Source organism: Crassostrea angulata, chromosome 7, assembly GCF_025612915.1.
Source record: "Crassostrea angulata isolate pt1a10 chromosome 7, ASM2561291v2, whole genome shotgun sequence".
Lineage (NCBI taxonomy): Eukaryota > Metazoa > Mollusca > Bivalvia > Ostreida > Ostreidae > Magallana > Magallana angulata.
Window position 1 is genome coordinate 32,735,448 of NC_069117.1, and position 22,023 is coordinate 32,757,470.

Here is a 22,023-nt window from a genome sequence, read left to right on the forward strand (position 1 = left end):
ACAACAGAACATCTGCAGAATGCAACACTACCATGTTCATTATCACCAGTAATGCTATTATAACCGGTAAATTAGATAAAAGAATATATCAAAAGAACACAATGTTGATGCGGTACGTATTTATGGTTATATTGACACGTTAGGAAAGGGTTTCAGACGATCAAATTCAACTGTCAAACGAACTCTTGTGAAACTTCGTTTAATTTTACGTGAAATTTTATATGTATCTACTTATCTTTATATTTATTTATTTATTCAAAATCCTTGAAATATGAATGACAATGATCAGCAGAACTCGAAATGATTTCGAAATATTGATCTATCAGCTGTACGTTTATATCAAATACATGTATACCTGTATTTTAAAACAAGGTTGGTGAAAAGTCGTATTTTAAAATTTAATTGCAGAAAGTATGCTCTTATCTATATTTCTAAACAATTATTTTTTAAATCATTATTTTAAAGTTCAATATATAGTGATAGGAAACAAATTGAAAAACTTGAAAGTCAATGATAAGCAATGAGAAAGGATTTGGAAAACAATAAATTAAAAGAAGTGCGAAGGCTTTAAATCTTCTTTTTTTCATTATCAGCATTGAAAGGCATTGTTCAAACGTCTTTACAACAGCCCCGAGAAAATTGTCTGTTTTATGGAGGGATTTAGATGGTGACAATAGGTGACTTTGAAAGACATACAATACGTAAGATCTAATAAGATTTGAACTTTAACTTTCCAATACCAGTATATGCTCTAATTATTTCCTATAACAGGGTTTTGTCGGCTAGCTAGCATAACAAAGACCTAGCTAAGTTTTCAGGTGAGAGGTAAATATACCAAAGTTGACACTATGTTTTTGTTAATTTTCTGATTTGACTTATTGAAAAAAGTGCATCGATCAGTAAATTCCGACGTCCCTGATAAAGAAGTTTAAAAATATTTCTACATGCTCTATTGCTCTTATGGTGTGTATAAATATTGCTTGTGTATATGTCAAACTTTAAATGCAGGGTGTAGCGGTGGATTTTAACAGTGCTTGTACATTTACACATAGGGTTATGGTCACGGGTTGATGATCTGGACAGAAACTGAAATTAACAGCCCGGAAAAAGAAACTAGCATTGTCCATTACTAGTGTGGATCAATATCAGGAAATTCGTGTGCTGTCCCTACAAGAAACTTACAATCGAAGGGATATGCCAAAGTGACCTGACTAATGAAGTTCATGAGCCAGCTTACATATAGCAGATAGAAAATTGTCCTTTCATCAGAGTGGATATTGTATGTCAACCCTAGAGATTGCTTTTGTGTTGGGCATGCACGAAATGAACATCCTGAAATCAGCTAATAGCGCTTGATCTGAATTTTCCACTCCTAAAATCAGTTTTCGGTAAGTCTTTGCCATAAAAGTTATTTTTGTTTATAATTGCCAAAACTGGGATATACAGACATTATTATAGTTGAATAAGAGCTAATTGTGTTATAATATGCCTAGATTTGCACCGGTATATGTGTATATTACAACAGTGCAACATTTTTTGTTTTAGAAATTAATAGGAGTTAATAAAAGATGCGAAAAATCTTTGAAAAAAAAGGAATTTTGATACATATTTGCTATTTCATTGTCTTGTTTTGCCAGGATTTTAACTTCTTTGAATGCAGTTGTTTAATTTATTGGTATCATCCAATAGGGAAAGTTTGATTTAAATATACATGCATACTGATGCATGTTTGCATTAACTTTAACTGTACTATTACTGGTAGGTTGATTGAAACGATGAAATGGAAAATGGCCACACCTGAGAATAGAAAACTTCAAAAACAATCCTAGAGCATGCAGGGATTGTAATATTAAAACTGCATGTTTCATATCTTTGAAGACTGCACAGAATCGCAAGCACTGTTGAATTTGCAGCATATAAAAAATATTGATGAAAAATACATCACAAGCAAAATTAAATTGTCTCTTTTAATTCTGACAGAATTTTTCATAGCTGCAAACTAATTTAGTAGTAATATCCTTAATGGAATATAAGCAATCAACCCCCATTTCAGTCATGATTAAGATTACAGATCTAGAGATGTCTCTTAGAATAATTTGGCATCCTTAGGCTTTAATATGTATATATATACATTAAGGTTAGGTTTCTAACTAAATGATTAATGTGTCTCAACATTCGAACTTTATTTTGAATGAATTGGAGTCATTTGATATAAAAATTGACAAGAAAATAGAAGCTAAATAGCATGTAGGAAAAGCTATTTACTGTAAATTGATTTTGAGGTGAAACAGTCTCTTTGCAGAGTGATACTGATTGGGAAAATAGTCTAGCTGTGTTGGTGACAAAATAATCATGTACTTTTGACTCTCTGTGGAAATATAAACCATAAAATTCCAGCTGTTCACTTTTGTTCTAACATTAAAAACAAACATTACAACTGAAAGAAGAAAACGTGTAATAAAAAACTGCTGTTGTCTTCTCTAGGGGTTTGTTATATTGATGTGTCAACCGCAGTCTGAAAGTTACATTATATATATAAACCCAAGTGACTTTTATTCTAACTTAAAAGTCAAAATTTTTGCATCCAGCAAGATATACCCCGGTAAATGACATGGTTTGATGTTGCATACATTTAAGTTGTAATATTGCAGCTCAAAGAAAGATCTTCTTTTACGCAATTCCTTGCGGAAACATTATGTAATAAAAAGTAGACTTTCTAGACAGAGTGCTCATTAAAAGCGGATTGGAGATTTTAGTCTTGGAAGGGAGAGATTTAAGTGATATATTTTTATTGAAATTGATAACATTTTATTGGCATTTGGTTGAAATTCTGTGGAAATTAAAAATCAATAATTTTTTGATCATCTGTGGAAATTAATATGCAGACTATGACTGTACTAGCTGGACTGTGTTGAAGATTGTAGCTGCTAATCTAACTCTCTATAGCTGCAATGATGTGTGGCAATTTGCTAGCTTAGGAATAGCATCATCTATTTTTTCAGTGTGTTCAATAGGACCTAGATATCTAATGTAGCAATCTGCTAGGGTAGCAGCTATGATCTTGAATGAGGCTATGCATGATCATAGGTCAATGGGTACTGGAAAGATTGACTAACAGAACTGTAGCAGTACTTAAATGGGAGCATCTTGTATTATACTCCAAAGAGTGTTTTTAAATGTTATTATTTTTTTTATGTGTGTGTTTGGGAGGGGGGGGGGGATGTTGTGTTAGAACCCACCAACTAAAATTAATAAAAAATCCAGTGGGTTCTGGAAAGGAGGTGGTCATGAAAATGTGAATGCACGAGAATTTAATTGTTGCTTCATGCAGTTATAGGAACTGTTTCATAATTTTCATATTCTTGAGCTGTCACAATCCTTTTTTATGTAACGTACTATCACATAATTTTCTCATTCTAAACTTTTAAAAAGATTTACTCTGTACATAAAGGGTATTGTTGAATGTGTATTGGAATTGAGAATTATGTTGACATGCCTTGTTTAATGTCTATATACAGAGTAAAATCAGTTCAAATTTGATTGTTTGAATTAAAGAATGGTTTTGTGTACTCTGTGGGGAAGACTGGAGGAAAGGCAAATAACTGAAAACTTACGGACCCCCATAGTAAAGGTATTTAAAGGGTTATTTTGAACTTTACTTCAAGAGATGTATCTATAGAGTTATTCAATATAGTGAAGACGATTGAGTTACGGACTATTTAAATGATAAGATTAGAGGGTGTTATTTTGGCATTGACAAATGTCACAGAGTTTTTACTTAATCGCAATTTACTTCATAGTTTTTAAAATGTGGAGCCAGCTCACAATCTACACAATTTCTCTTTGTGAGTTGTCACGATTCAGATTCAGATTCTGATGTAAGTTTTAAATTCCTATCTGACAGGGCATTGAATCTCCATTATAATAATTTTACCCAGTGAATGAATAATCTAGCCCATCCTCGCTTCAATTTTATTTAATTTGGTTAGTAAATACATGTACCAGTACATTGTATTTTCATGGAAAAGATTTAATGAATGCTTAATTCTTTTTTATTCAAATCACTTTTTCTGAATTCATTTAATCTACAAAATAAGCAGAGATGTACCCTGCAGCATCTTCAGAACTCAAAAAGAGACCGGATGATATACAGGTATTTTGCAAACTGGAGAGGTCCTATCTGTATAAAGAGAACAATAAATTTCTATTGGAATTATTTTTCATAAATATCTGACCTTACATGCCAGTATTAAAAGTCTCCCTGTGTATTTAAATGTTTTCATTACTTTCAAGTCGAAGCTATTATCGGATTTAACAATGCTGGTTATAACCCTTTGGAACAGAATTGTTATGAAGTACGTGGCAATGGAGGATAAGCAAGGTGATTTTTGGCCATAAATCTGTATGAGGTCACAAATGCATGTATTGTAATACACATGTATAAGGGGCACATTGTTCATTTATATGTATGAAATGTGAGATATATGTGTTGCATGCATCAAATATTGAAAGGAAAAGATTTAAGTAAAGGTAAGATTTTAGTAGTGTTTTTATCAAGCTGATTGTCATAATGTGTATTCTATGAAGCAAATCGAGAGATTTCAGGGAAAAAAATAATCATCCTTTAAGAAAGTCGCTGACCTTTCCAAAGAGAGTATAAAGAAGACAAAACTGAACTTTTTGTAGTCCCTTTAAAAAATAGAGTGAGAGGGGAACATTGTGTTTGAACCTTAATTTGTTTAATTGGTACTGAATATTCTGCATGTCAGCCAGTCAGTACACCAGGTGCATGCTGTCAAATTGATATCTTAAGATACCCTAAACTACTGGATGCAAATATCAATCTTGGTTCACAGGTATACCCTCTCAAGAAGTAGAAGACCTCTTTTGAATTTGAAGTAATGGGGTCAAAGGTCAAACAATGATAGTGACTAGTAAACTATGTGTTGTCAAATATCTTAGAACCTTTTGCTTTACGTATAGATCAAATTTCCTCTATGAAGAATATGACTTGAATTGATTTTGAGGTCACTTGAGCAAAGGTTAAGGTCAAACTACTCTGAATATTAACCAGTAAACTTAGTGTAAGGTAAAATCATTATCTAAAGAAATCTTTGCTAGTCCAGCATCAGACTTGGTGCCTAGGTTGACCTCATTTACTATATTGGTTTTGAGGTCACAAGGTTAAAGGTCAGGGGTCATCATATTCTTGACATGGGAATATCTTGAGAATTCTATGCTTAAGAAACTTTGTGAGCAAGGTAGTGATCCACTGGAGAATATCAAGGGATCTAATTTTAATTACATTAGATATATTGGTTAGAATAGTATTGTTCCCTCAATATTCAGAGAACAGGAGATGCATTTGCTTGTTCACTCAGTACCATCAGAAATAATCAACCATTGTCAATATTTATGTGTGGAGGCCTTGCATCTATGTTAAGATTAAATTTGTTTTATAGATCAGGCTAAGCATGGTTAACTTATTGAAAAATAGTAAGATTTCTATTTGTTTTAATGTGTATTGTGAAATTGAATGGAGTTCAGCTGTCTCACTAGTATATGATCACCCCCTTCCCTCACCACCATCTCATCTCACCTGATTAAATATTAAAATATCACTTGCATCAGGTTTCTATGTTTCTATTTTTCACTTTTAATACATGTAATTCAATTGTAACATTTTTTTGAGAGGTAGATTTTAAGTGATGCAAATAAAGGTAGATATTTTTGTTATGTATTAAAATGTGATAAGGTAAAATTAGTGTGATTCTTCAGTCATATATTTAAAAACATTTAATATGAAACTTGATAAATTTTGTTTCTGTCTTTTTTTTTTTAATGGAATTTCTTTCATTCTGTCATATGATAGTCTTCTAATGTGTATGACAGAACATATAGCCTCCTCACCTGGGCGGGAAATCCCAATAAATGTAAAATCAATGCATTGTGGGACCTGTCACAGCTGTGTGTTCTCTGCTGATGATAAAGTATTTGCATCAGCCATTGTTACCGACAAGTTGCGGATTACGAGATGTTGTAGACATGTGTATTGGATATGTCATGGTTGTTTCATTGTAAATATTATATTGTGTAGGATTTTTGTGGAGTGAAGGACCTTTTTACCATTCATTCATTCACTGGAAATACAGGTAGATACGGGCCGGTATGCATTTGTGTGCATTAGTAGACTAGGGACTAGCTGTGTTTCTGTAAATATTAGAGATATGCACCTGTTGTTCACAAGCTTTGTAGATTTATTATAGTTATGATACTAATTTAACTATTACAATGGACAGACGCATGCAGTATATGCTGTATATCAATGATTTGAATTTTTTTTAATAATATTGTAGAAGATATATTGTGCTTGAAACTCTCCCCTCTCTCTCTCTCTTTCTTCTCTCTGTTGAATTTTGCAAATTAATATCTAAAATCAAATAGCACGGACAGTATGGTTGATATAGAAAGTAGATTGTGAGTGATAAAGACCTTAAAGAGAATATTATCAGATTATTGATACAAAATTGTTATCAGACTTGAGTTTCTTGAATTCAATGAAGGGGTCTTATCCAATTCTGCGCTTCTAGAAAAAAAATTGTAAAGTCGCAGTATTTGATGAAACTGTTTCTTCATGCATTAAACTGCGACTTATTGCTGCAAAGTCTTGTTTTGAGGCAAAGCATTCCCAGTACACCCAGTGGGTTTTTATAATTGAAGCAGTTGTTCTATAACTTTTATATTGTTATGGTAATTTTTTCCCAAGAGATGACTGGAAAAAATGCAACTAAATCAACATCGCCAGATTCATGGAAAAAAAAAGTGATGTAGTTTTAAAAAACTCCCAAAGGACACACTTCTAAGTGAAACCTTGTTCTCTGAAACCAAAGGAGTGTTTATAAAAGAAAATTGAAGCACGATTAATTAGGCAAAAAATAATTGGTTGCTTTGATATGATATAAACACAGTTTTCCATGAAATACTCCTTTGATATCAAGAACTCCAGAATGATAGCGGGTGCTTATGTACAATTTTCAAAGTGGTGTCCCCCTTCCTGTGTTATTGTTCATGCAGTTTTAATTAACCTCCAGTGCTAATTAAAACTTCCCATTTTGTGTTTTTGATTTTGGTACATTTTTGTATTAATTGATTCACTGTATCATGATCAATGTAAGTAAACTCAGGTACTGTAAATAGGTTAAACACTCTGCATTCTACCTATCAGGCAAGTGAACATATGCACAATATCAATGTATATGATAATCATCGGTCCTCACCAACCATTGACACTTGCTGTGTTTTTCACATTTTGTTTAAATTTTCAAATTGATAATTTTCTCAGTTGTTCATACCTTGTGGTGTTTTGCATGCATATATATACATTTGTAAACTGAAAAATCAATCAATCAATCAAAATGATTTTTTTTTTAGTATGCATTGATCTAAAAACTGTAACAGAACTTAACAGCAAATTAAAGCACATGTAATAGAATAGCAAAGGATCTGAATTCATTCCCCCTCCCCCATGATAAAACACTTTAGCTGAAACCATCATACATACTGCTTTAACCCCTGTGCTAGAATTTGGTATTTAGGGTGTATTTGCCTATATATATAGTAAGCTAAATGCTTGTTGGGTCTGCCTGACACTTTTGACTTGCAATCAAATATTATATTTCTTTTTTATATCATTTAAAAGTATTCAGAGATATTATCACTGAATACTTTGGGTTTAAATATACTTTATACTCAGATATGCCTCATGGTCTAGATTACCACCACTTTCTCATCCAAAGAAATAAAATCTATTTGAGATTTGTACGGCATGCATGTAATTGTGAATATGTAAATGTTGCAATAAGGGTTTTATAGCCATCGGCATCGATGTCGCTGAATATTGAACAAATTATCAATTGAAATGCCATATATGATGATTATCTCCAATTTATGCAAATTTTTTTTAGCCTGCAAGCCAAAAAAATAAAAGATATGCTTATATTTAAGAGGACTTGTTATAATCTAAAACGAAAGAGTTTCAGATTTTAAGTGATGATCACATGAGCTTTTGAGAAAAAAATTATCTGAAGTTTTGAATTAGATTAAGTGGTAGACTTCCCATATTTTATCACTGATAGTTAGACTATTTAAAATCAATCTTCTAATTGGTACCAATTATTTACTGATGTATTATTGATGTGTGGTGCTAAAATTTTTGTTTTTATAGCACTATTTTATTGTTAATCTATTAGGTATATTGCACTTACATATAGAATGACACCCCCCCCACCCACCCCCCCCCCCCACCCACCCCAAAAAAAAGAAAAAGAAAAAAAAAAAGAAATTCATCAGTAAATGCAAAGAGAGTTTTAAACTCCTCGACTGTGAAATAATTTGTACGTTTAAAAATATTCTTGGGAGACTCGTCAAAGTGATGAATACAAGATAATAGGCTCCATCATGTTGTTCAAAAGGTACGCTGAAGCCTTGCTGTTAGTTATCATATAATCCTCTTCAAAAGACAGCCAACCATTAGCTTCTGGACTAACTATTTTATTGCAGTGCTAAAACAGTTCATTTGGTGTAACCCTAAGCCATTTCATAAGAGATCGGATGTGATCGCGAGACTGAGGGAAACTATTAATGGTAATTTGGGGGTCTCTGGTTGACTTCTATTGAATGTCTACTTTTTCATTGGATTGATTCAACCCATAGGTCTTTTACATCTAATAGTAGATATTATAGGCAATCAATGTTGAAAAAAAAATGGCTCTCTCTCTCTTTTAAAGCTTATGGTTAAGTTGATAATTAAGAAACAAACAGCAAGTTTCATAGTTCACCAGGATATGAACTTGGTTAGTCACGTGACCAAAGGGCTTCTCAGAAGATATGATCATGTGACCAACCAAGTTCGTATCTTGGTGAACTATTTAAGGTTGCTGTTTACTTATATTTACGTTTGAGAAAAGTAACTTGTAACTTGTTCTGAATTATTAACATAACTTTTTATGCTTGCAATGATGCAACCGTCAAACAAGAAACTCACACTGAAATCATTGTGATGTCAAGTGTAAAAAGTTCACACAGAATTAAATATTTTCACTATTCTATAGATTCAAATAAGGAAGAATTTTCACAAATGTAAAGAATATAATTCTGGTTGTAACACATACTCTATCTGGCTTTAAAATTATATTATATATCCAATAATGGTACAAAGAATGTTGCCTTCATCATAGTAAGACTCAAGACAACAAATGTATCAATCCATCTAATGTTACGTTTGAATTTTGTATAATTTGATGTAATTTTAAAGGTCAATTAAAAGTACAGTTTTTATCTACGATTAATAGCAAAAAACTAAATTATAAGCAATGAATTCAATATTCAATAGTTTTATACAATATAAATTTGATTGTGCTTGCAGGCAGCTGATACATGTGAATCTTTAGTTGTAAGAAAAGGGGTTTACTTGTAACTATTTTATTATTCATAAAAATACATTACATTAGTTGCCAATTTATGCTTGATGATTGAGTTATGATCATACCAAATTATTCATCTGAAACTGCATAATTTTGTTATTTACTCCCAGAGCGAAAATTGGTTTATGCATAATTTTTAACAACTGAACTAAATACAAGAAGCTGGACTTGCAGCAATGCATAGGTTTCAGGGAATGGTTATACGATTTCATATCTCTTGAGACAGATCAAAGTGTGTGATTTATAGCAATATTTATTGGCTGAGAGATTCTCTCCTGTCTTCTTTATGCATGGATTCTGTTATAATTAACAGTAAAATATTGTATAGAGCCAGTACCAGTTTATGTATATGAAAACTTTCTATAATAGATCTTAGCTGTTTTTGCTTCTTTGTTTCTATGATAGAATGTGGCACCCCCCCCCCACCACCCCACCCCTCAAAAGCCCCTCACCTATCCTCTATTTTCACACAAAGCCTATTGACTACCATATATAAATTATACCCAATAATTGTCGCCATAGAGCTGTGACAAGTAGATGCTACAGATTTCCATACATGACATTTGTTTATGGGGCTGTTCCATGCTAATTCCTCGTTAGAATGCATAACAGAATGGCATATTGCCTAGAAGGTGTCATAGTCATGAAAGTTATGACACATCTGAATATTGAAATAACAATGACATATTGAAAAAATGGTTCTTTCCAGTATCTTTATGCATCCTTTTGGAAACTTGAAAGTAGGAAAGTTTCAATCATTCATAAGCCTAATCTACATTTGATATTGTTATGCTTAAAACAGGTAATTGTCTTGTTTCAGTTTAGATAAGGTTTATAAGAGCTCCAGGTATTAAGGAAAATTTTGGCAGGAATATGCATTAAAATTATACAGTGCAGCATTATACTGAGATATAGTTTACTCTTCATTAAAAAGGCAATGCATGATAGTTGCATGCGTACATGATAAAATAAAGATGCTTCAGATGCTGTAAAATTAAATTTCCTCAATGCTTGAATTTTCAAATCTGAAATAATCACCATGAAGTGTTCGATTGCCTGTGGTGTCAAACAACAAACCTGCATGAGGCCAATTCTTTTCCAATAGAGTGAATTTTTCTCTTGTAGCAAAATGGTTAACTAGAAAAATGAACAAAAAAGACCTAATTTTTGAGAGAAAAGGGTCTTTCTTTGGACAGAAGAGTTCACCTCTGTTTCCTTTTGAGAAGTACCGGTAAAACTTGTATTGAGTTCACAATCAGGAAGTTAATATCCTTGAGCTGAAAATATTTCGAGGACACTGCTTTAGGTACCGGTATAATCACTCGCTTTGCTTGGATGGAGATGGCATCTTATGATCAAAATAACAACATTACTCTAAGAAGTTTAGGGGATATATGATAAAAGGTTAGCAAGAATTAGATTTTTGAATGTGATAGTGTGCACAGGCAGTTAGTGTTAAAGCTGTAGGTTTCTAGTCTTCAATCTATCCATGGTAATCAAGATATCAATGTTCAAGATATGGAAGTTGCACTGTATTTTGAGAATGACTTCATTGTAAATATCAACAACTTCGTTGTCAACATCCGATGCTTTAGTAAAGATTTAATCAAAGTACCAAATTCGCAGACTTTTATGAATCTTGATGTATGTATTTTTGTTGGTAATTAAGTGATAGTAATGACGCGATGTGTAGTCAGTTTCTCTTCATGGAAATAACCATGCATTATTTCAAATTGAAGGCTTTTTGATCCAATATCAATGTTTACTGTCAACTACAAGCCAAAAGATTTGTCGATCCAACTTGTATATAAAAATGATATATTCATCTTTTCATATCAAAGGTTTTAAGGCAGCATTCCCCTAATTTAATTTGCATGGGTCTCAAAACAAATTGAAAAAAAAATGATAAAGAAAGGGGAATTACAGAATATGTCTTAATCAATTTCCTGAAAAATGTAAAAAATAAAAGTTGAATTTTATTGAAAATTGGTGGGAATTTTATGGAAATCGCATGTCCTATACAAAAACCGTATGTTGTGAAAGACCTACTGCATGAAGCAACCCCATTATTTGAGTCTGTGACAAAAAAAGAACACACCTTTATATATTGATTGCTGGAAGTGCATACAAAAAGGGAAAGCTAAGAGATTATGTTTTTTCTCATAAACCTGACAGTATCATAAGTATTCTGTCAAGTTTTCTGTACATTTTTTGTCGATTCAGTGTTGCTGAGATTGATTGCAGTTCCATAATTCCGTGCTGATGGTATTTACCAGTCAGTGACACCAAGATTATGCGAAGATAAAAATGGCGCAAACAATGTTTCCATCTTTGGTTGATGCATGACAATGGGAATACATGATCAGAATTGTGTTATTGATCAAATGAGATGGAAACAAAAAACAAAAAAAATATCTGTTTAGCACAGAGTTTATAGGTTTCTTGATACACAAATCAAACTGGTTAACACAATGTTTGTGCATATAACATATAACATATTAGTATGCTCTCATTTTTAGCTCACCTGAGCTGAAAGCTCAAGTGAGCTATTCTGTTCACATTTTGTCGTCCGTCTGTCCGTCCGTCTGTCTGTCCGTCTGTAAACTTTTCACATTTTGAACTTCTTCTCTAAAACCACTTAACCAAATTCAACCAAATTTGGCTGAAAGCATTCATATGGAAAGAAGAATATAAATTGCAGAAATGAAAGAAAAATTTTCATTGAAAGCGGAGAAAACCTCAAAACTGTAAAAAAAAAAAGGGGGGTGCATTTTAAAAATCTTCTTCTCAAGAACTACTGAGGCAAATTCAACATATTTTAGCATGAATAATCCTTATGGGAAGGAAAATATAAATTGCAAAAATTAAGTGCTAATTCTGTTTCAAATCTGAGTTATTACGAAAATAATGATAAAGGAAAGGCGTGTTTCAATCAGTTTAATAGCTTCGGGCTCGGCATCCAGTAAAATGGGTAGGCAAGACTTGGCCTGGGCAAAACAAAAGATTGGCAGTTATTAATCTGCTAATCTCATTAAAATTTCAGGACATTTGATGGACCAGTATATTTGTATTCGCTGTAAATATTGCTGCAAAATAATGCGTATTTGGAATTGACGATTGCCGATCTGCCCCGCCTTTTATTTTGCCACGGCCCGGGTTTGTATACCCATTTTACCAAGACTCGTATTCCATAATTCTAAAACGAGGTTCTTTGTTTAAAGCAGCCATGACACTATATGATAAACGGGTTGATCTGACAATGATGAATTTGTTTGTTGTGCAACAGTTCGTGTACGAAGGGAATCTTTGAAACATGCAAAATTCATTGGTGCCGATTTTGTGAAGTAAATTGAGACTAAATATTTCAATGCGTTGACAGTTTTCACATATGATGGTGGTTTAAGCTTGTGATTTTCGTTTCGTTTTAATTTATGCTTTGCGTTAACCTGGGAACTGTCGCTTGTATTTCCTGATTTTTACATATCAAATCAAACAGAGACTTCGGTAAATCAAACAGTTTACTGTTTACCTGCGCAAATTAAGCAACATCTGATGTATTAAGAAAGAACTAAAATGCAATTCATCAGTAATTCGGTATCATCTTTTGCGTAATGGTAGAATAATGCAATATGTTTTGTTGAGATGCTAGGCATTTTCTCGAGTTTATTCAGTTTAGATAGAGTTTAATATCGCTGACGGAAATATGTAGGTATATACATGTATATGATTCATTTTGAAAAATAAATTGTGTTCTTTATTTGTTAAAGTGCATGTTTCTTGTGTTTAATCGTTTACAATTTCTATTTACTTACCATATTTGAGTGTTAAGCTTCGAATTATCATCAAGATACAGAGATTTGCTCACAATTCTATGTTTGTACACAGATCTGAGGCCATTCATTTTTTCCATTTTAAATGCCGAATAGGAAATACCAAGTTAAAAATCTTAAGCTGCATGAATGTAATAAACTTATGTTAACAAAATATGACTCAAACCTAGCAAAATTTTGAGCTCATCTTGCTTATAATTCTACAATTGACGCTGATATTTTGGTTGATCATTAGAGTATGTTAAATACTTGTACACAAAAAAAATAAAGAATGATATGCTTTATATAACTACTCTCTGGGGCCCCCTCTTTATACAATGAATAATGTGAAATGTGAGTAAATAAAAATGACATGGTTAAAACAGTTTCCATAATTCTGACACATTAAAAGAATTATCACTATTCCTAAGAAAATATTACAGCGGAAAATTATCCTGGTTTGTAGCCATTTGTTATTTTTGAATAAAAATGAAAATAATGGGTGGGCCATAGTAAATTAGAGTGATGTGCCTGTCAATACGGTAACATTGATTTTTATAGCTCTTTAACATGTCACGTGACAACATTTTTCATTCCAGTGTATTCATCAATCAAGTGTGAGTAAAGTTATAAAAGTCACGAGTTTACGCGAAGTAAACAAGAGTCATTTAATTATAATGGAGAAGACAAATTAAGTGTTGAATATATTTAATTTGAGAAATTGAGCGCATTGAGGTGCAATTTTCCTCTTCAAATATATACATGTAGGATTTTTAGGTCACCTGAGTCACTCAGGTGACCTATTGCAATTGGTCTTCGTCCGTCGTCGTGCGTCTGTGCGTCGTGCGTCGTGCGTTAACAATTTTACATTTTAAACTTCTTCTTGAGAACTACCAGGCCAATCGTTACCATTTTTGGTGTGAAGCATCTCTATGGTAAGAAGAATCTAAATTGTGAAATTCATGGCTCTACCACCCCTAGGGTGCCACGGGCGGGGCCAAATATGCAAAAAAAAGCCAAATTTTCAAAAATCTTCTTCTCTACTCCCACGCATGTGAGGAAAAAACTAAATGCATGGTTATGTTGTCCATGAAGCCCTCTACCAAAATTGTGAAATTTATGGCCCCTGGGTCAGGGGTTCTGACTCTAGGGTGGGGCCAATGTGGCCATATAGTAAAAATGTATTAAATCTTAGAAAATCTTCTTCTCTACTACCATATACATTGGTCAAAAACTAAATGCATGATTATGATGTCCATGAAGCCCTTAACCTAAATTGTGAAATTTATGACCCCTGGGTCAGGGGTTCAGGCTCTAGGGTGGGGCCAATATGGCCAAATCGTAAAAATGTATTAAATCTTAGAAAATCTTCTTCTCTACTATCATATATATTTGTCAAAAACTAAATGCATGATAATGATGTCCATGAAGCCCTCAACCTAAATTGTGAAATTCATGACCCCATGGTCAGGGGTTCAGGCTCTAGGGTGGGGCCAATATGGCCAAATTGTAAAAATGTATTAAATCTTAGAAAATCTTCTTCTCTACCCCCATATATCTTTGTTAAAAACTAAATGCATGATTATGGTGTCCATGAAGCCCTTAACCTAAATTGTGAAATTCATGACCCCTGGGTCAGGGGTTCAGGCTCTAGGGTGGGGCCAATATGGCCAAATTGTAAAAATGTATTAAATCTTAGAAAATCTTCTTCTCTACTCCCATATATATTTGTTAAAAATTAAATGCATTGTTATGATGTCCTTGAGGCCCTCTACCAAAATTGTGAAATTCATGACCACTTTATTAGGTGTTCAGGCTCTAGGGTGGGGCCAATATGGCCATATAGTAAAACTTTTTTAAATCTTAAAAAATCTTCTTCTCTACTCCCACACATGTGAGCAAAAAACTGAATACATGGTTATGATGTCCATGAGGGCCTCTACTAAAATTGTGAAATTCATGCCCCTTTGTTAGGTGTTCAGGCTCTAGGGTTGGGCCAATATGGCCATATAGTAAAAATGTTTTAAATCTTAAAAAATCTTCTTCTCTACTCCCACACATGTGGGCAAAAAAATAAATACATGGTTATGATATCCACAATCTCCTTTACCTAAATTGTGAAATTCATGGTCCTTGGGTCAGGGGTTCAGAACATGAAAAGGGGGGGGGGGGGGGGGGGGGCGCAATATCGCAATATAGTGTTAATGCATATAATGTTTAAAAATTTTCTTCTCTATTCTCACACATCTGTATAAAAAAAACTGACTAATAATTATGTTTACCAGGAAGTCCTCTACTGAAATTTTAATTTTCATGTCCCCTCAAGGATGGGTTTTGACTCTAGGGCAGGGCCAAATAGGATGTATAGATGTTAATGCATATAACGTTAAAACTCCCACACACCTGAAAGGAAAACTGAATTCATGATTTTGTAGACCAGATCTTTTAGTTTTTCACCAAAATAATAGGTTTCACAGTTCTTTTTGAAATGTGGTCGTCATTACAAATTTATAATTTTTCTACTCCAGTATGAAACCTAATTAATTAGATGCGTATATGAGACTCCATGACAAGTTTGTGTATGGGATATATGCTACTCAGGTGACCGTTAAGGCCAATTGGCCTCTTGTTTTTATAAAGTACAATAACTATTATATTTAAAAAAAAATACAATAACTAGTAAGTAGTTGAGGAAGAAAATGTACCTATATGCTCTCATATATTTTGATCGCTTTATTAAGTGGGGGAGGGGGGCAGAACGAAAATACAGGGAATTAGAAGTTATATAACAGTGTATTCCTACAAATATTTAGTTCTATATCTTGCGTAGGATTTTCTTATTCTGTGTAAAAACAGTATTTCATGAAGGTACAATGTCAAAGATTACGTGTATGCAAAAATAAGTGTAAAATTCGAATACTTTACAATATTTAATTTTTTTGTTATTCTACCGAGGGCCATATGGCACAATATCTTTTGAATGCCCATTGTTGCTCAGGTGAGCGATGTGGCCCCTTGGGCCTCTTGTTTATTTCATGTTCTTGTTTGGAATTAATCTTCCATCAGATGACAGATTGAAAATTTTGTTCTTTGCTGAATTATTATTTTGTTTTGCTGTTTTGTCGACTTTTATTTTGTCTTGTTAAACCCCCCGCAAACGAAGTTTGGGGGGTATATAGGAATCACCTTGTCCGTCTGTCCGTCCGTCTGTCCGTCCGTCTGTCTGTGCAATTGTGTCCGGTCCATATCTTTCTTATGGAGAAACATTGGAAGTTCTTACTTCACACAAAGATTGCTTATGACCTAAGGGTGTGTCATGACCTTGACCCAAGGTCATTCAGGCAACTTCAAGGTCACTGGCAGAAAACATACAAAAATTCGTGTCCGGTCTATATCTTTCTAATGGAGAAACATTGGAAGTTCTTCCTTCACACAAAGATTTCTCATGACCTAAGGGTATGTCATGACATTGACCTAAGGTCATTAGGGCAAGGTCAAGGTCACTGGCAGAAAAAGTGCAAAATTTGTGTCCTGTTCATATCTTTCTTATGGAGAAACATTGGAAGCTCTTACTTCACACAAAGATTGCTTATGACCTAAGGGTGTGTCATGACCTTGATCCAAGGTCATTTGGGCAAGGTCAAAGTCGTTGGGAAAAATAGTGCAAAATTTGTGTCTGGTCATTATCTCTCTTATGGAGAAGCATTGAATGTTCTAACTTCACACAAATATTGCTTAGGACCAAAGGGTGTGTCATGACCTTGACCCAAGGTCATTTGGGCAAGGTCAAGGTCACTGGCAGAAAAAGTGCAAAATTTATGTCTGGTCATTATCTTTCTTATGGAGAAGCATTGAATGTTCTTACTTCACACAAATATTGCTTATGACCAACAGTTTAAAAAAAATAGAGCAGTTGTTATTTAAAGAAAATAGACGGTGAAATAGATTCATCCAATATTTTCTATAATTGGAAAAATACACGCATTATGATTTTTATCTTAGCGAGGGGTATCAATTGTGAGCTTGCTCACAGTACCTCTAGTTTGCTTTATTTTTAAGGTTAATTTTCATAATACTAGATTGTTTGAATAGAATACCTACCCCTCAACAGATTGACCCTGCTGATAGGAACTTATTCCCCTCGGCATGATAGGAGGTCATTTTGCATGATTGTTGTTGGGTAATCCTACGAGGTTTTAGAAATGGCCATGGATTGTTTGAATACAATTTCTTCAACAGATTTGTAGTGGACTCTAGACTAATAGAAAACTGTTCCCCCAAGGGTCATATGAGGTCATTTTGTATGTGTGTGTGTGATGGTCAGACCGGTTCAAATACCAGTGCCAGATAGTTCAGTTGGTAGAACACCTGACTAGAGATTAAGGGGTCGCAGGTTTGAATCCCGGTCTGATCCGTCATTATTTTTCCCATCCTGTTAAATTTGGTGCTGTGACCAACCCCTGGAACTGACAGGTTAACTCCTGCCAGGGGAAGAGCCTTGGGTGATCTTCGAGGGCAAAGATCATTAAAGGGGGAGGAATGTGACGGTCAGACCGGTTCGAATACTGGCGCCAGATAGCTCAGTTGGTAGAGCATCTGACTAGAGATTCAGGTGGCCCAGGTTCGAATCCCAATCTGGTCCCTCATTATTTCTCCCATTGTGTTACAATGTGCTTGTCATCGTATAATCCTACAAGGTTTTAGATATGTAGCATATAAAACATGTATTGGCGACCAACAGGTCAAAATATACAGTCATGTATATATATATTCAGAAATACAATGCCATCATTGTTAACAACAAAATCAGGATTGTTATCAAACAACGTCATCTTATCAGCATCAACATTGTGTATGTATATGTGTAGGAGTCAGGATCAAGACATGCATTAATTTACGATCGTCATCAAGAGTTTTGATTTTAGGCCCAATATATCATATACTTAAGAACACATGTTGCATGTATGTAGTAAAGTATAAAACTTCTTATTGTAACTGGTAAAATGTCAAAGCCGCCCCCTAAAGGTAACAGTGTGTAATAGCAAGGTGTTTCTTATCAGAGTGTTGATCTAATTGGGGGGTGGGGAAATCAGATATGTTCGCCCACTGATTTCTAGATGTCACGTACATGTTTAACATGTAGCATAAACAGATCCGTGTGTGTTATGAAAGGTTGAATAAATCTTGCTGATCCATAACCGATACGTGTAGAAAGTAACAAGGTTTTCCAACCGAAACGTATTTTAAATCACGCTTTCTAGTGATCTGATATTCTGTATCTAATAGAGACTCTCTCACTGTTAATCTCATCCTGGTAATAAGTAATTATCATACTCATGCAGTCATGGTTTCAGTCCTTGATTCTAAATATCTGCTGATTGAATTGTCCAGTGAGTCCAACAACAAATCCCTGCAGTGACAACAGCTCCATTCCTGCTGTCCATGCAAATGCCAGTTCTTATGTATCAAAATTTAATCCCATTCTAGTGACAGTTCAATAGCAGACTGTGGCTCAGCCAGCGCTGCTACAGTCGGTTTTCTCTCTGAAACAACGCTGGTCAGAATGAACAGAATAATGGAGAAAAATTGTCAATGCTTGCTGGAATTGCTGATGAATTATTGAATGTTTCTATTGCAGGGGACAAACTGCCACTGATTGATGCTGTGTCTTTTGCCATGTGATTTAGACCTTACAGCAGCAGAATTTTTTCAAACCTAAAACAATTGAGCCAATATGCTTCCGAAGCTTGCTGATCCTTTTGGTTAAGGTAACATTGATTTAATACGATTACTTGTACATAGCTATCTATTAATCCGTTTTCAATTGTTATTTTCAAAAATTTATCCTCTATTAAATCATTTATGTTGTTAACTTACTGTATATAGATATGTAATAATTAATTAATAGAATTAACATAAATATCCCTTTTTGGTTAAATCCCCCCAATTTTGGGGGTGGGATGGGATGGGGGGATAAGAGGTTCAAGAATAATTTTTATCATCTTATAACAACGTGATTTGGATGTAAACAGTGGTGAATTTCAAAAACAATTTTAGTTAAAAAAGATCATACTACAAATGGCATCATTGATCTAGCATAAGGTGGAACAGGAAATAAACTTTCCATTTAAAATTCGATTTGAAACGAAAATATTAATTTACATCACAACTTTTACATATTGCATGATTTACTAAATGGAAAAAAGAAGAGATTATGAAAGAAGCTTTTCTTTCTTCTATATTTCATAGAAATCATGCAGGACGGAGATATCATGATTTCATCTTTCAACAGCAAAATCATGCAGCTAAAAATATTTTGTATTTAATGTGTCTGCCACATCAGCAAATACTGAATTCAGTCTGTCAATAGATGTAGTCTGTGCAGTATTTGTAATGCTGTTCAGATTCCAGAGATTCTGTGGAGTTTTGTCGAATATTAATTTCCTTTTCCATAGGCATCATATACTTGTAATCAATTGTGTCATCCTTTGCATGGCAAAAGCAGACTGTTATGATGAATTCCTCTTCCTTCAACAGGACACAAGGTTATATAATTGTCATGTTAACTCACCTTCCAAAGTCAAGGGTTTCTGATCCTCTCATCTCCTCACAAGGAGATCTGCTACTCTCCCCATAACATCTGAACCACTCCTCTCCTCACAAGGAGAGCTGATCCACTACTCTCCTCGCAAGAAGAGCTGATCCACTCCTTTCCTCACAAGAAGAGCTGATCCACTCCTCTCCTCACAAGGAGATCTGACCCACTCCTCTCCTCATAAGGAAAGCTGATCCACTCCTCTCCTCACAAGGAGAGCTGATCCACTCCTCTCCTCACAAGAAGATCTGACCCACTCCTTTCCTCATAAGATGATCAGATCCACTACTCTCTTTACTCCTCTCCTCACAAGGAGAGCTGACCCACTCCTCTCCTCACAAGGAGATCTGACCCACTCCTCTCCTCATAAGGAAAGCTGATCCACTCCTCTCCTCACAAGGAGAGCTGATCCACTCCTCTCCTCACAAGAAGATCTGACCCACTCCTTTCCTCATAAGATGATCAGATCCACTACTCTCTTTACTCCTCTCCTCACAAGGAGAGCTGATCCACTCCTCTCCTCACAAGGAGAGCTGATCCACTCCTCTCCTCATAAGAAGATCTGATCCACTACTCTCTTTACTCCTTTCCTCACAAGGTGAGGTGATCCACTCCTCTCCTCACAAGGAGAGCTGATCCACTACTTTCCTCACAATGAGACCTGATCCACTCCTTTCCTCACAAGGAGAGCTGATCCACTACTCTCCTCACAAGAAGATCTGATCCACTCCTCTCCTCACAAGAAGAGCTGATCCACTCCTCTCCTCATAAGGAGATCTGACCCACTCCTCTCCTCATAAGGAGAGCTGATCCACTACTCTCCTCATAAGAAGATCTGATCCACTACTCTCTTTACTCCTCTCCTCACAAGGAGAGCTGATCCACTCCTCTCCTAACAAGGAGATCTGACCCACTCCTCTCCTCATAAGAAGATCTGATCCACTACTCTCTTTACTCCTCTCCTCACAAGGAGAGCTGATCCACTCCTCTCCTCACAAGGAGAGCTGATCCACTACTCTCCTCACAAGGATACCTGATCCAGTCCTTTCCTCACAAGGAGAGCTGATCCACTACTCTCCTCACAAGAAGATCTGATCCACTCCTCTCCTCACAAGAAGAGCTGATCCACTCCTCTCCTCACAAGGAGATCTGACCCACTCCTCTCCTCATAAGGAGAGCTGATCCACTCCTCTCCTCACAAGAAGATCTGACCCACTCCTTTCCTCATAAGATGATCAGATCCACTACTCTCTTTACTCCTCTCCTCACAAGGAGAGCTGATCCACTCCTCTCCTCACAAGGAGATCTGACCCACTCCTTTCCTCACAAGGTGAGCTGACCCACTCCTCTCCTCACACGGTGAGCTGATCCACTACTCTCCTCACAAGGAGAGCTGATCCACTACTTTCCTCACAATGAGACCTGATCTACTCCTTTCCTCACAAGGAGACCTGATCCACTCCTCTCTTCACAAGGTTAGCTGATCCACGACTCTCCACTACTTTCTTTACACCTCTCCCCACAAGGAGAGCTGATTCACTACTCACAATATCTGATCCGATCCTCCTCACTAGAATACCAAACTGCTCCTCTCTTTACTCCTCTCCTCACAAGGAGACCTGATCTGCCCTTCTCCTCATTATTATGACATCATCTGATCTCCTTGGAAAGAAAGAAGATGAAACCTTTTTGTGAGGAGAAAAGCAGATTAAAAGATTTGATTTGCATTTCTCCTCACAAAAAGATTTCATCTTCTTTCTTTACAAGGAGATCAGATCCTCCTCTCTTCATGAGGACATCTGATCCACTTTTCTTCTTACAAGAAGATCTAATCCTTTCCTCACAATATCCGATCCTCTCTTCTTCTTAAAAAGATAACTATGGTAATCCATTCATCTCATTACAAGGAGACCTGATCTCGCATCTCCTCACATTTAAAAGATCTCCTGACTCAATTTTTATAAACTTTTAGTCAGTAGGCATTTTAAACTTTTGCAAATAAATATGGAAACAATGGTGTTAAATAATTATGCTTACCAGAATATTGTTAATAATACTCTCTTTATTCAGGGGTTACTTAGGTCAGGAGGGGGCAAACAAAAATATTTTGAATGTGGCCTTTTTGTAGATGTAAGTT

General features: G+C 35.0%; 1 protein-coding gene across 12 annotated transcripts in view; it reads left to right on the forward strand.

The window, feature by feature from the left end:
- The first annotated feature begins 4 nt into the window (after nucleotides 1-4).
- Nucleotides 5-22,023, forward strand: part of LOC128191529 (titin-like) — a 63,085-nt gene continuing 41,066 nt past the window's right edge. For 2 of the 12 annotated variants that reach the window (XM_052863653.1, XM_052863654.1), the window contains exons 1-4: nucleotides 89-112; nucleotides 594-701; nucleotides 1,053-1,388; nucleotides 18,930-19,059. The gene's annotated coding sequence lies outside the window, so the exon portion shown is untranslated. Of the gene's footprint in view, nucleotides 113-547; nucleotides 819-1,052; nucleotides 1,389-6,011; nucleotides 6,153-18,929; nucleotides 19,060-22,023 lie in introns of those variants that run through there. The other 10 variants (XM_052863658.1, XM_052863652.1, XM_052863645.1 and 7 more) reach the window with 10 other exon arrangements.